Genomic DNA, 16,800 nt, shown 5'->3' on the forward strand with positions numbered 1-16,800 from the left:
CGAGAGAGGGCCTCTGTTTTGTAGAAATTCTCAAGCTCTGTTCTGGCGAGTTTGCTTTTAATGATGTCCGCAATCAGGGACCGGAAGAGCCTACATAATTAACGCATTTATATCAGTTCTGAGGCCCACTAATGATAAAATACAACTGAACAGGCTTCAATGAAAGGAGCCCAATCTTACTAAGAGATAAAAGGATAATAAAATATTTAGTTACCTCAAGGAAAATAAAAATGTATCCAGAGCGAAAAGTCTGCGATTTAGAGAATATGTGGCTGGCTGCCAAACTACTAACAACACTTTGTTCAGTCTGCAGACTGAAAAATATATCCAGATATATTAAATATATATATGTATAAGACAAGGAGAATTTGAGTGGCAAAGCAATTACTTGCTTGAGTGACAAAACAGATGAAGTGCAGTTACTCGGAACAACATTTGCTGTATGCAATTCACCGGGAGTTGAGTCATTGAGTGACAAAACTGTGTTGTTTTCAGAAATGGAAGGTTCAGGAGCTGGAAGCACTGAATGCTACGCTGCATCTAATTGGCAAACCCAAACCCTTGTAATTAAGTTTTGCCAGTTGTCTGTGAGAACACGTTTAGTCATTAATTACATTAAGCTTTATTACACGTGTCTTGTCACACAGGCTTAACTGAGCCAGATTGATTTCCCTTCACAAACTCGTCATTTGCAAAAGAAAAATTCACATCCGATTCTTAAAAATATGACACTTCCCCTTTAGATGACGCCCAGGTTTTCTGTGATTCGATGACAGCATTGTTTTCTGAAAAAAATTAACAAACCTCAGACTGGGGTGGATTTCCCCTTGCCACCAACCCCCACCCCCCCACTGAGCTACCGGAGTGGGGCCTCCGACAATAGATAGCGATAATGAGGGAGAGTACGTCCATTCCTCTGGGCCGTTTGCTAGAAGGGAGCATGGTCTTTGGCGAGTGGTGGGCATGGGTGCCAACGTCAGAGCATATGGACAAGGAGAAGGGAAAGGACTTGAGCAGGAAGCCTCTGATTCTGGCAAGACAACCAGAGAAGGGGAATTAGAGTGGGTGTGCAACTGCAGAAGCCATCGCCAGACTGACTGACATCAAACCCTGAGCTGGATGAGTCTCATGGAGTGATAGAGATAGACAGACAGAAGGGGTTCAGCCAGGGGTTCCAGACTGGAGGGTCAGCATTGAAGAGTCAGGGAGACAGACCAAAGCCACTGAGGGTGGTTAGAAAGCTGGGAAATGTTAGGGGTGAGCGCCAACAGCTTCAGGAGACCCAGGTGGACCATTTGGGCAAAACCGACGACATCATGAGGCCATGAGGAGTGAAAGGTCCCCTTCACGTCTGGGAAGTAAGATACACGGTGCTACACAGTCACAGGAGGTTAGCATTAGGAGTTCCTCCTACAGAGGTCATTACCTGGCTGGTTAAGAGTGAAACTCCTTATCAACGTCCTGGTGGATCAGCAACATGGAGCAGATATCCATTGTAAACAGTTAATTCCTCTATGTTACACCTTCACATTTTTCCAGAGGCATTCCAGAGAGGCATTGGTGTAATGGTGTACAGGGATATGGGGAAAAGGCAGGAGATTGGCACTCGGGGATAGAAGAAATGCAGGGCCAACGGGCTGAATGGCCTCCTTCTGCATCGTAACAACTCTGTGATTCTTAATGTCTATAAAGATTTCTTACCAATAGAATCAAGCTCTACCTTTATAATATCTGTGCAGTGTGCGTGTGTTTAAATCACTCGTTTCATTTTGGCTTGGTATCTAAAACACAGCCATCCAACAACCAAACCCAACAAAATTAAAGGGGGACAGCCTTGCACCGGGGGCCTGGTATTAAGCTCAAACACATCTGAACGGGAACTTGTACACGTGAACTAAAACTTGGCTGTGGGTGCCTGACAATGCACTCCCGTTCATGTGATTCCCACCAGTTGTGGAAGACCTGAAGCTCACTGGTGGACCCCACATTCCCCACCTCTCCAGGGACATCCTGGCAGGATGTACCCATAAAAGAGTGTCAGCTACTTAGGTATTAAAACCCTCTCTATGTTCCTCTGCCTGGACCTGCTCATGGCCACCTTGAGCAGGTCCAAAAGCTGTCCCCACCCCCTCCCCAATTTCTGCACTCGATATCCAAGCACCAGGAATGGGGGGTTGAAGTGCAGACAAACTTTGAGAAGCCAGGAGAAATGAAACGATAGGTGATAATGCAAAGGATCCTACTCTATGCATTCACGGATTTATTAAATATTTTAGCTACGAATTCTGCTTTCTCCAAGCAGATTATCCTTCCTCACACCCACAATTACTGTTCGTACACCAGGGTCTTACTTAACTACTGCATCTAGTGAAAGTATAGAATTCCAGGAACTACATGAAGCTATGTATTGATTGATTGACTGTTGTCACACGTACCGAAACAAAGTGAAAAGTGTTGTTTTGCATGCTCTGCAGGCAGATCACACCGTACAAATTGCATCAGGGTAGCAGAGTACAGTGTTACAGCTGCAGAGAAGGTGAAGACACAGAGATCAACATTAATATTTGAGAGGTCTTTTCAAAAGTTTGATAATAGTGCGGAAGAAGCTGAGCTATGGAGGCGTAGTTATTAAGTAGGTAACGAACGATGGTAATATGTACTGGTGGTATAGTACTATCTCGCTGGACTAATCATCCAGAGGACTAAGGGTATTCTCTTGTCACATCAGTTCAAGTAAAATCCTACCATCTGATGGAATTTAATCTATAAACTAACTCAATTAAGAAATCTGGGATGTAAAATCTGGTCTTTCTATTGTTGACTATGAAACTATCATTGAATGCCAGAAAAATCCATCTGCTTCACAAATTCCCTTTAGGGTGGGATATCTGCTACCCTTTTTATGGTCTACATGTGACTCCAGACCCAGAATGATGTGGTCGACTCTTAACTACCATCTGAAATGGCCCTCTGAAAAAAAAATTCAGTCACAGATGTTGTTTTTGCCAGTAACCATTCACATCCCAAGAATGAACACTAATAATTTGGAGAGATGGTAGTACTTTGCAAGTGTAGCAAAAAAATTTGTTTGCGCACAGACAGGAGTTTAAAGGTAGAATTAAGTCCTGAGAAAATTAGGCCCAATTTTTGCCTATTCAATTAGTTGGATCAATCAAGTTGGTCCTTTAAAGGGTTTTTTCATTTCAAAAGATCAGAAAGCCAATGTGAAAGAGTAACTTGAATGCCTCAGTTCTTAGCAAACATGTAATTGCAGTTAAGCCTGGGAGAAACCTTGTGGTGTTAATGGATAAAATTGTTTACGCTGTTGACTTTATGACAGGACAGTAGATTGGTTTTGACTTCAGAAAAGAAGGTTCAATGTTTTAGTCCCATACACACAAGAGTTGAGCTCAGAAGCCGATTTTAACTTTCTCTGAGCAGTTTTTCAGTCAACTCAGGGACACCAGTCAGCTCGGCAGGAATGGTTTCTAGCCAGGGTAACTCCTAAGTCAGGAGAGTTTGAATAGAAATCTTCAAACTTGTTGAAAATGAGAAAGTTTAGGTCATCGGAATTGCAGGAGGCTCATGCCAGCAGACTCAAAAACAAGTCAAGAAAAGTAGGTCTCAAAATCCCTAGAGAAAGAAACTGGAAAACATTTGATAAGGATGGATTTAAAAAGCTGAGATGGAGTTGATGTTCCTCTGGGATTGAGTCTCTGTAACAGATCGTACTAGAAAACAGGTTGAAACTTTTGTTTTCATGTTTCTTTATGTACATATACATATAGAAATATTTTATTTCTTTAGTGCTTCTTTTTAGTGCTTCTTTAGTGCTTCTAATGGTTTGATGCTAAAGAGCATTTGTTAATATGTCACAGTAATTAACCACCAAGTTAACTCAGTGAAAAATATTAATGATATAATCAAAGTTTAATGCTGGGATCTAACTTGCCCTGTATTGTCATCAGCTGGGAGTATAACAGCAGGGTAAGAGCTTTGTCTGCCTGCATGACCTCAACTTTGTAAATGAACTGGTCAAAAACCGGAAGCTGAATTTGTAATAAAACCCAGGCTGTTGCTGATTCTGGACCCTTCGAATTAAGTCCCTAAGGTATAAAGTATCTAATCTAAAAGAGATCTCTGTACAGACAGATGTAGCTCTTCAAGCAGTTCAGTTGAGAGAAAGGAGAGGGGGTTTTGGCCTATGAACAAAATCAATATCAGCAGCTTAGGGCTGACAGTCTGATGCCTTTCTTGAGATTCTATCTGGAAATAAATCTCAAGATATCTTTCACTGAGTGTGAGAAGAATCATTTGACATTGCTTGTGCATGTGTGACATGTTCAGCAGTCTTTCTGAGGGGGTGCCAGGATTCTGACGTACCCAGGAGACCTCTGGGCAGTATCACGTGGATCAGGATTGACATCATAATAAACAGATAGAGTCAGCAGCCGTGAGCAGTGAGCAAAGCCATCTCATCTCTTTATACAAAATCCAGCCAACAGAGCAAACCCTGCAACATTTGGAATTCACAATACTGTGCCTTGTGAGTGGATATCTAGTACCCCATGACACTATTACAAAAAAATAGCAGGGGCACTATCCAAGGTGCCCAGGCTAATCCTAATCTCTATACCAAAACATATTATGTGGTCATTATCTTTTTGCTGTTGGCTGGAGCTGCCATATTTTCTTTATTACAGCACTTCAAAGTGACTTCATTATGGCATAAAGCATTTTCTGAAGTCAGGAAAGATGCTACATGATAATAAGCCTCCTGTCTTGCTTTTTTTTACCTTCTCTCTCAGTGTAGTCAGTGTCCTTGGACAGTGACAGTAGGATCTCCTCCTCTTCCCTTTGTTAGCCAAGATACTTCTGTAGACTCACTGTGAGTCAGTTGTGTGAATGGAGACCAATTCTTCCACATTTGTGCACAGCACCTTACACGTGTGTGTGAATAAGCATTTGAGTATTCATGCGAATGCAATTATGTGAATGTGTATATTTATGTGAGTGTGTATATTTATGTGAGTGTGTGTATTTATGTGTATGTGTATTTATGTGAGTGTATATATTTATGTGTGTGTGTACTTATGTGTGTGTGTATTTATGTGAGTATGTATGTTTTTGTGTGTGTGTACCTATGTGTGTGTGTGTGTATTGATGTGAGTGTGTATATTTATGTGTGTGTATATCTATGTTTGAGCGCATATATTTATGTGAGTGTGTGTATTTATTTGTGTGTGTGTATTTATGTATGAGTGCATATATTTATGTGAGCACGCATATTTTATGTGTGAGTGCATATATTTATGTGAGTGTGTATATTTAAGTCAGTGTGTATATTTATGTGTGAGTGCATATATTTGAGAGTGTGTGTAATTATGTGAGTATGTATATTTATGTGAGTGTGTATATTTATGTCAGTGTGTGTATTTATGTGCGTGTGTAATTAGGTGAGTATATATATTTACATGAGAGTGTATATTTACATGAGTGTACATATTTATGTGAGTATGTATATTTATGTCAGTGTGTATATTTATGTGTGTGTATATTTATGTCAGTGTACATATTTATGTGAGTATGTGTATTTATGTGTGTGTGTGTAATTATGTGAGAATATATTTATGTGAGTGTGAATATTTATGTAAGTGTGCATATTTATGTGTGTGTGTATTTATGTGAGTGTGTATATTTGTGTGTGCATGTGAGAGGATGTGTACATGCATATTTGCGCACGTGAGAGTGTTTGCTTGCATATTTTGTACACGTGTGTGTGCATTTATGTGTGAGAGTATGTCTATTAGTGAACCAATAATACTTTAATGGCTGCCATTATTGAGACTAGATTTCAATTCTCAATTTATTGATTAGATTTAAATGCTTGAGCTAGTCCGGTGGGATTTGAACCTCTATCCATGACAGCGTTAGCCTGGGCCTCTCGACAATTAGCCTAGTGACATTGTCACTAACTCACCATCTCCCACTTGCATCACTGTAGTGCCTTTAGCACAGTCAAATGTCCCCTTGGCACTTCATAGGAGCATTTTTAAACAAAATTTGACACCAAACCACAGGAGCAGATAAGACGGATATTTGAAGAGGCAGAGAGATATAGAGTTGACTGTTAAGAGTCATCCACATCTCCTATACATAGGCCAGACCAGGTAAGGACAGCAGATTTCCTTCCATAAAGGATATCTGTGAACCAGATGGAAAAACTCAGCAGGGTCACTTGATCCAAAATGTTAACTCTGATTTCTCTCCACTGGTGCTGCAGACCTGCCGAGTTTTTCCAGCAATTTCTGGTTTTTTTATTTCCAGCATCCACACATCTTTTGCTTTTTTGTGAGACAGATGGGCTGTTCCACTACAATTGGTGACAGTTTCATGACCATTGTTAGGCTCTTAATCCCAGATTTTTATTGAATTCAAATTTTGCCCTTTCCTGTGGTGGGATTTGAACCCAGGTCCCCAAAGCATTAGCGGAGTCTCGGGATTAGTAGTCACATGATAACATCTCGAGGCTATCTCCCGCATATTTAGTCAACAGGAGTCAGAATCAGAACTATGACAAATGTAAAACACAGATTCTTCGATATTTTGTTACTACAGCATCTGTTTTGGAATGAAAACTCAAAAATGGAAGTTTTGGACTGGCATGCTGAGAGTTTGCTGTGTGACATTTTGGAATTTGAACTTTAAACGTAGAACCCTACTACACTTCAATTATTGTGTACAAAAGGTCAGGAAATGTTTGGGAAGACAGAGCTGCTGCAAGAGAGGTAAGATGGATCGTTGCTTTTGCTAGACTTACCAGTGGAAGGACACCTGATCTGAATGTTAACTGAAGCAAAATGCTGGGTATACCAGAGACCTGAAATGAAAGCAGAGAATGCTGGAGAAACTCAGCAGGTCTGGCAGTATCTATGGAGAGAGAAACAGTGTTAACATTTCGAGTCCGGTATGACACTTCTTCAGAACCCCTGTAGAGGTTATGTAGGATTCTGAAGAAGAGGCATAGAGTTGTACAGCATGGAAACAGAACCTTCAATCTAAGTCATGTCAGATGCAAAACATTGACTTTGTTTCTCTCTCCTTCAGATGCTACCTGACCTTCTGAGTCTTTCCAGCACTTTCTGCTTTTAGTTTTGAACTGAGGTGCCCAGCAGCAGCTTTTACATTCTTACTTTCTGTTTTGCCACAGACTTGGGAATGGCACAGTTATAAAGAAGTCTCCAAGCAGCCCACAGTGAAGACAGATCACTCTCTCTCCTGGAACAGGAAGTAAGCTTACCTGTTTTGGAGAGGTATCTCTCCCAGTCTCTCGTTCTCTCTTTGAGGAAAAGATAGATGTTCAAAGACTCTGAACTGCTTACTCAATAAAAGACCTGGGACTAACTGACTGCTTCCACAAACTGAGAATCTTTCATCGTCCTGTGACCACGAGCAACATGACCTTGCCAAAGGAAACCTAAAGAACTATCAGAGAGTTACCTCATTCCACTTTTAATGTTAATCTTGATCCACAAGGAATTATCTTCCCTTTCTCTCCCAACCAATGTGTGTATGCATGTGTGTGTGTGTGCGTCTGTCTGTCAGTGTGTGTGTGTGCGCGTGTGTGTGTGCGCGTGTGTGTGTCTGTGTGTGTGTGTGTGTGTGACATCTCAGTAATGAGACATTTATTTAAGCCCCAACATTTGACGAGTACAATTTTTCACCTGATTTTACTTTCAGAGTCAAAGCATCATTTTACCATTAAAAGTTCCCTTCTTTTAAATAAAGAAAGGAAAATTAGGGCTTTTTTCAAATTCTTTCCCAGGATGTGGGTGGCCTGATAAGGTCAGGATTTATTGTCTGTTTCTAATTGCTCTTGAACAGAGGGTGCACTAAGACCTGCTTGAGGCCAGTTAAGAATCAACCACATTGATGTGGGTCTGGAGTCACATGTAGGGCTAGATCAGGTAAGGGCTGTAGATTTCCTTCCTTAAAGGACATTACTGAACCAAATGGTTGTTTTTTTCTCTCTCCCGAGATCATCAGCGATAGTTTTATGGTCACCAGCGTTAGTTTTATTTTTCAGATTTATGGATCACATTGAAATTCAATCAGGTATTATTGTAGACCTTTAGATCATTAACCTAAAGCCCTGAATTACCCGCTCAGCAACACTACCAACACAGCGCCACCTCCTGTACCAACCCACAATGATGCCAAACGCAAAGGGGCTTTTGGAACTCTTGCACTCATGCACTGTTGAGGCTGGGTCATTAACCATATCCAAGACTGAGACAGATTTTTAATCAGGAAGGGAATCAAGGGTTGTAGGGAAGAGGCAGGAAAGTGCAGTTGAGAATGATGAGATCAATGATGATTGAATGTTCGACCAGGCTCGATGGCCTGACCGGCCTACTTCTGCTCCTACACCTTATGGTCTTATGATGAGAGCGGTAATATAGCTTCATTTTAAACCGGATTAGGTAGAATCCAACATTAGGGATTATTTATTGAAGCGTTGTTGTTTTTCATCCACAAGTAAAAAGCATTTAAAGGCAACATTTAACTCCTTGCAGTTCATGGAAATTTTTAAAGAATTCTTTTAAATTGCACTGTCTGCTTTACTGTCTCCGTGACCAAGTCTCTGCTGAGGAAAATGGCTGGATGTCAATCAATGGGTATCCCAGCAGCCTCAGCCATCCTACTTTGTGCTTCCTGGTCAATGGAGAATACTCAAGGGTGAAATATGTCAATACTGCAAGTGACAATAGACAGTGTGACCTTCAGATGTCCCAAACAGCTTTTGCATAATGTCTATACCAACTCCCTGAAGGGGCTAAAAACACACATGAAATAAATCATCGCAGGTTGGTAAAATGGAGATGTTCAGCAATAGATCCAATTTCTTCTGAGTCAAGCAGGATAGTTTCTCGGAAAAGGTGAACTCCTTTGCTGTTCTTTGGAATATAGTGTCACGGGTTCTTTTATGCCCACTTGAGAGAATAAACTTTGTCCAAGATGCCGTTCAATGATAACAGCTGAGAGATACAGGTACCTAAGAGAGCAGGAAATAGATATTTACAATTATAGGTCTAGATAAGGAAAGGTGGGTGAAGATTTGAGTGGAACTCAAAAGCTGGCATGGACCTGATGGGCTGAATGGCCTATTTCTGTTCTGTCCTATGTAGTCATTGCCCATCATTAGCACAGCACTCTATTGGTACTTGAAATAACTTCTGTCACCAAGTCACCCTTTATTTACACGTGGAGAGTCCTTGATTCTGACCCAGCTCCCTCAGAGCCAGCTCTCAGAGTGAACAGGACCACTGACACTCCTGTTTATATCTGTCAGCCAGGGCTCCCTGATTGGACCAGATTAACAGCCCCAATCAGGGAACTCAAAATCCAGGAGGTCCACGTGGCTGACCTTGTTACAATCTGCTCAAGTCTTCCCTCTCACTCAGAAGTTGTGTGTTGTTAGTTGCGTTCCAAACAGACCTTGAGCACATAATCTACAATCACATTTCTAAGCATTGCTGAGGGAGTGCTGCACAGTCAGGTGTATTGTTCAGATGAAATATCAATAGCTGCACATGCTGTTAGATAAATTTAAAGGTTCCTAGTATTCTAAGTAGAACTGTCCTTATGCCCTGTCCAACATTCACCCCTTAACCCCGAAACATTTATCTTTTTAGTGTGTGTGAGGTTTCTGTGTGCAAATTGATTAGTATGCTGCTCATTTTGAGTGATAATGACTTGGGCTGTTTATCCCTTTATGGATTCGATACTCTTTGGGTTCTCTCAAGCATTGCGTGTCTGCACTTGCACTCTGAGAGACTGTTCTGTTGTATGTTCCAAGCCTGTACCATCCTGGATTGTCCTCACCCTAAAGTAAGGCTCTCTGACTCTCTTCAAGACAGAACGACCTCTCATTTACACTCAGATACTGTCTCTCAGTGTTTCGCACCTAATCCTAGAACATGCTTCTCTCCAGTCTGCGTAGTCTTGTGCTAGTATGTCATCATCATTGCATTGTCATCATTAGTGCTGCAGACTACATAAAGAATTAGTTCAGTTGGCTGGATAGCTAGGGAGTGATGCCAACAGCATACGTTCAAGTTCTGCCCTGGCCATCGCTACCATTGAATGTCCTACCTTCTTAATCTCACCCTCATCAATGACCTTCGGGCTAAGCTCATCAGCATTGATCTCTCTCCAGAGGGACTTTACCTTCACTACCCCTACATTATAGAGTGACCACACTTCATAGAGTCAGAGTTATACACCACAGAAACAGACCCTTCGGTCCAATTCGTCCATGCCGACCAGATATCCTATATAAGTCTGGTCCCATTTGCCAGCATTTGGGCTATATCCTTCTAAATCCTTCCTATTCATATACACGTCCAGTTGCTATTTAAATGTTGTAATTGTACCAGCCTCCACCACTTCCTCTGGCAGCTCATTCCATACACGCACCACCCTCTGCGTGAAAATGTTGCCTTTTTATATCTTTCCCCTCTCACCTTAAACCTATGCCCTCTGGTTTTGGACTCCCCTACCCTGGGGAAAAGATCTTGACTATTCACCCTATCCATGACCCTCATGATTTTATAAACCTCTGTAAGGTCACCCCCTCAGCCTCTGATGTTCCAGAGAGAAAGCCCCCAGCCTATTCAGCCTCTCCCTATAGCTCAAACCCTCCAACCCTGGCAACATCCTTGTAAATTGTTTCTGTACCTTTCCAAGTTTCACAACATCTTTCCTATAGAAGGGCCAGAAAAGTGCTTGATGGACTGTGAAGCATTTTGGAAATGTCTCAACGTCAAGAGAGGTGCCATATAAATGCACAAACTCAGACTCTTAATCTTGTGCAGTCTCCTTGATTACCTTGCTGACAGACAACAGGCAGGGAGAGGAGCACAATGTTGATAAGGCTGGTACACAGTCTAATCGCAGGTAAGAGACAGGGCTCATGATTCCCAGAAATAACCGGCCAACTGGCCACACTCACATTTACTGAGGGTCTCAATTGACAGGTACCAGAATCAGGCAGAAAAGCTGAAATCAGTGTAAAGTGGGATATAACATATTGTTTCTTTGCGCAAGGCAACTCCTTGTGAATACTCCAAATCAGCACTTATGGACAATGGGCAACAACAACTTGCATTAGTGTAGCACATTTAATGCAGTGACACATGGAGGCTCGAGATTTCAGCAGCTGGTTGCCTAGTTTTTAACACTAGAGAACAACTGAAAGCCTTCACCACTATCCACGGAGGTAAATATTTCTTATAATATTAGCACTTTCAGTATTTTTATTAGAATGACGTCAGTGTTACAATAATGTTTTTAGTATCTGTCGAGGCTAGATCATTGAGAATATTCAAGGCTGAGATCAGGAAGGGAGAAAAGGCAGGAAAGTGGGGATTGAGAGCTATTGGATCAGTCATGATCTGATTGAATGTTGGAGCAGACTGGATGGGCTGAATGGCCTACATCTGTCCCAGCACCTTGTGCTGGGTTTGTGAGCACCTCGTGAGTCGATCAGATGGCTTAGGAGCATCCAAATTAGGAACAAAAGCAGGCCATTTGGCCCCTCAAGCCCACTCAACTAATCAGTAAGATTGTGGCTGATCTGATTATTCCACATTCCCACCATCACAATGACCTTTCACCCCCTTGATTGTCGAGAATCGATCGACATCTCCCTTAAAAATATTCAAGAATTCTACCTCCAATGCATCTGAAGAGTTCCAAAGTCACACAACCCTGTGTAAGAATAAAAATCTTTCCTCACCTCTGTCTTAAACAGGTGAGCCTTTATCATGAAACAGCGACACCTCATTCTAGATTTGGCCACAAGAAGAAACAGCCCTATCCCCATCCACCAGGGTCTTGATCATTTCAATCAAGTCAACCATTATTCATCTAACTCCCCCAACAGATACAAGCCCAGTCTGTCCAGCGTATCCTCATTAGACAATCCCACTGATTCCAGGAATAAAGATTAACAGATGGACTTGGACCCAGGGAACTGTCAAGCAAACACAGACTGAATCATAAAATATCTCAAGATACCACAGGAAATTTGGCATCAAGCCTCATCTTTGTGACAACTGACCAAAAACCTGGTCGAAGAGGGAAGCTTTAACAGCATTGTAGAGACAGAGAGAGAGACACAGAGAGAGAGAGAGAGAGACAGACAGACAGACAGAGATAATGAGAGTGAGAGAGACAGTGAGACAGAGAGACAGAGACAGGCAGTGAGGCAGAGACAAGGAGATAAAAACAGAGAGACAGAAACAGCAAGGCAGGAAGAGACACAGAGAGAGAGAGAGACAATGAGACTGAGAGAGAGAGAGACAGAGAGAGACAGCGACAAAGAGAGACAGAGAGAAAAAGAGTCAATGAGACAGAGAGTGAGACAGAGACAGAGAATGAGAGAGAGAGAGACAGAGAGAGGTGGATAGGTTTTCAAAAGGAATTTGAGAGCTGAGGGTCCATCATGTTAAAAAGATTGAATTACTGGAGAGTTAATACACCAATTATACCAGCAATACATGCAAGGTCACAATACGGAGAAATTACATTTCAAACAAAAACGCTGAAAGGAATCATTTTAGAACATAAAAAATGTGACTTTAGATTCTGTTACAACTGAAACTTTAAGCATATATGCACAGGCCATTCAGAACCAATGGAAATCCTACAACAATCAACAAATGACAGAGGATTTGGAGTTGAGGTAGTCGAATCTTCGTAAAATCTAGTTGGATGATTGAGGACATTTGGATTAACATTTGCACATCCTTCAGGTACAGTGTAGTGAGGTTTACAAAAGCGATGAACAACCAGTGTGTATTCATCACTCAGTAATGCAGGTATCACATGAGCGTGACTGCATTAGTGTGTCTCAGCCACTTTGGGTGTCTCTCTTCACTTTGCAACTGTTTGGGGTCAGTTAGCTCAGTTGATTGGACAGCTGGTGAGAAATGCCTAACAGCATGGGTTCAATTCCTGATAGCAGATGAGGTTACCCTGAGGGGACTCACCTTCTCAAACTTGCCCTTGCCTGGGGTATGGTAACCCTCTGGTTGAACCACCACCAGTTGTTTCTCTCTGAGAGACCAGTCCTATGCTCTGGTAGGACAATGCTGCAGTTGATGTTTTTGCTTTGCTCACTCTAATCTAGGGCAATACTTTGGCAATGACCCTTTACTTTCCGTTTTTTATTTTAATGGGATGTGGGTGTCACTAGGAAGGCCAATAATTATCCCCCATCCCTAACTGTCCTTCAATTGATTGGCTTGCTAGGCCTTGCCTGAGGGCAACTAAGATTCAACCATATTGCTCTGGGTCTGGAGTCATAGGCCAGACCAGGTGGCGATGATAGATTTATTTCCTTAAAGGAACACTAGCGAACCAGATGAGCTTTAACAACAAAATCAATGATGGTTGTCATGGTTACTATCACCAAGATAAGATTACAATTGCAGATTTATTTATTGAATTACAAATTCTAACAGCTGCTGCAGTGGTGGGATTTGAACGTGTCACCAGGGAATTATTCAGGAACTTCGGGCCTACAGTCATTACCAATAAGCCACCATCACCTCCAAGCTTCTGCCTTCTTCCTGTAGCTGTGGCTCAGTAAGTAACTCTCTTCACCGAGACACTTGAAATAAGTAATTCCTCTTTTATAATAAAGTGAGAATCGCAATACCTTAAATGCCACTCTGAACTCCAAAGACAACCTTTCGTGATTTGTCCACAGAGCTCTGACACACCAGTTTGAAAGATTAGCTCTCCCTGTCTCTCTAACTCAGGAATGCTGAGTGCCCCAGTGTTCATTTTTGTCTTCCTTTCAGGTTCCCAGCTGCTGCAGCATTCTTTTGTCTTTCTTGAAGGGGAGGTCACGATTTAAATAACGCCTGACAGCCTTAAAATGAACACGGGGAGACAAGGGACGTCACAGCGCTGCTAAAGGGAAGGTTTAAAATATACTTCCCCCTTCACCGTTGACAAGGCAAGGTAAACTTAACCTTGACTAAAGGTGTATGACATGCAGTGTTGGTTCAGCCACCTTTTACATGTTTCTGTGAACGTCCTTGTTGTTTAAGGCTTCATCAGAGTAAAGCCAACTAATTGTATCCAACTCAAAATACATTTACTACAGGGCAATTATCCATTTGCAAAAGGGGACCTGAACTGATCAGACTGGCTCAAGGCACAGTAAAGAAACAATGCTACATTCTAATTATTCACAACTGTAGACCTGCTCCAAATGTGTCAGCATTCAGATGAGGCAAAATCACATTGGTAACCCCGGGGACATCTCAGTAAATGACTTGTTAAAAGCATGAAGGTGGAAAAGATGCAAGAAGCTTCTCCCAGTCAGTCTGCCTCCAGACAAGACCCTGTACTAAATAATCTCCTCCATCCGGTATAAATCTCCTACTTATAATATTTCACAATAAAACAAGACAAAGATTTGTGGGTGCTGGAGATCTGAAGCAAAAACAGAAATTGCTGGAGAAACTCAGCAGGTCTAGCAGCATCCAGGGAGAGAAAGCTTTCTCTCCACCAATAACATTTCACTTGGTTACAGCTCCCACCTCCTCCTACACATGCACACACACATACTCAACCACACACATACACACCCTCTCTCCTCCTCACACACACACTCTCTCTCTCCCACAAACACACATGCAACAGACATTCTGTTTGAATATCGTATATTTCAGGGTCTTTGATTTGAATTAGATTGTTATTTCAGTCTAACATTGTTGCACATGTATCGTGTGTCATTGCATGTTACAATTACCTGACATCAGGGACCAGTGGGGGAACTCAGAGGAACATTAGGTCACAGTCTATTTGCAAAGAGATAGGCCCAGCTCCTATTGTTCCTTCACTCCAGCCTCACTTCCTTCCTCTAGTTTAACCTCACCTCAGGCTCGCCTCCTTCCCCTGGCCTAACTTCACTCAAGTATTCCCTCCTTCCCATGGCCTAACTTCACTCCAGCCTCGCCTCCAGCATTGCCTTCTTTCCCGGCCTTGCCTTTGATCCCAGGTTCCTGTTTCCAGCCATTCCCTTCTCCCAGCTTCTATTCTGAACCTCACTAAAGGGCTCCATCTTGTGGCAGAGGCCAGTTGCTGCCGGTAATGCTGGGACACTGCAGCTCTCTGCACCAAAAGATCCTGGCCACTAGATAGACGTTGGTCAATCCAAAAATATAAGTGAGCGTATTTTTTTAAATTGTATACTCTATTGCATTTTGTTTTCTATTTAGTGATATATTTTGCTTTTCAAGTTATATCAGCCAGGAATGCACAGTGCTGAACTTGTACAATACAATATTTCAACTTGAACATTATTTTATTTCTGGGTAAGGAAATGTCCGAGGGAACCAAATTCCAACTTTAGCCTACATTCCTATGGGAAGCTAGAATTCGCTTGAAGTCTTTTCACATAAAGTAGCCATTTTCAGGAACACTATTACAAATTTAAGTGACACCTACTTATAACATACAGTACAGAAACAGGCCATTTGGCCAAACCAGCTCAATCTAGCATTAAAACTCCCTTCAAGCCTTCTCTTTTTCCTTCCCCATCTAACTTTCTCTGCGTAACCCTCTATTTTTCTCATATGTTTATCTACCTTACCCTAAATTGGATCACTGTTATTGACCTCAGAAACCCCCCTTAGTAGTGAGTTCCACATTCTAATCATTCTCTGGATAAAGATGTTTCTCCTGAATTTTATGTTCAATTTATTGTTATTGGTTATTGGTGTCTATGCTTCATATATGGCCCAAAGTTTCATCTCACCCACAGGCAGAAGCATCATCTCCCTCCTCCCACTGAATGAATATTTCTAAAATCTTGACAGAGAAAGAACTTGCAAGGAGACATTAGAGACAGCAGAGGGGTGGGTCTAACTAGGTAGCTATTTGAAATTTCTGACATCAGCGCAATGGATCTAGTGGCCTCCTCCCACATTGTATCATTCTGTGATTCTGTTAAAGAAAATAAGACTCACATTATCACATTTTCCCTGACTTCAGCACATCCCAAAGCTCTTTGCAACCAACAAAGCCCATCTTGAAATGTCATTGATTCAAAGTGTGATGTCGAAAATGTTAGAAGCTCACTTTCCACCAGCCATCTCCCTCAAACAACAATGTCATAACCTCAGGATAATCAGTTTTAATCATATTGATTTAGGGATGCACTCTTGACCAGAACACTGAGAGAACAGCCTTACTCTTGTTCAAAATGAATATGCAGGGTCTTTTCGATGTATCTTAATTGGAAGACAGGAGTCTGTTATAACCACATGAGGGAAGGTAATTTAGCTTCCTTTTTTAACACTTTCTCCATTGGTATCAAAAAGTAAATTTATTTCAATTAAAATGTAACACCAGTAAAACCTAATGAGTCATTTACTCAGTTTTTTTTCAAGAGCAATTTTATTACCCATTCACCCCAAGAACAGATCATAGCAACGTGACCTCGACACATACAAATGATGTGGAGGTGCAGGTGTTGGACTGGGGTGGACAAGGCCAGAAGTGACCTAATGAAGGAGCAGCACTCTGAAGGCTTGTGTTTACAAATAAACCTGTTGGGCTATAACCTGGTGTCGTGTGACTTCTGACCTTGTCCACATGTACACAGACACACAAAGTAAGTGTAAAAAAGGGAACATTTGTTACATACAGGAAGAACAAATGCTACATGGTTTAAAAGTCTTTAAACTCCTTTTGATGTTAGATTTTTGTGTTATTAGA

The sequence above is a fragment of the Rhincodon typus genome, chromosome 9, assembly GCF_021869965.1.
Source record: "Rhincodon typus isolate 14 chromosome 9, sRhiTyp1.1, whole genome shotgun sequence".
NCBI lineage: Eukaryota > Metazoa > Chordata > Chondrichthyes > Orectolobiformes > Rhincodontidae > Rhincodon > Rhincodon typus.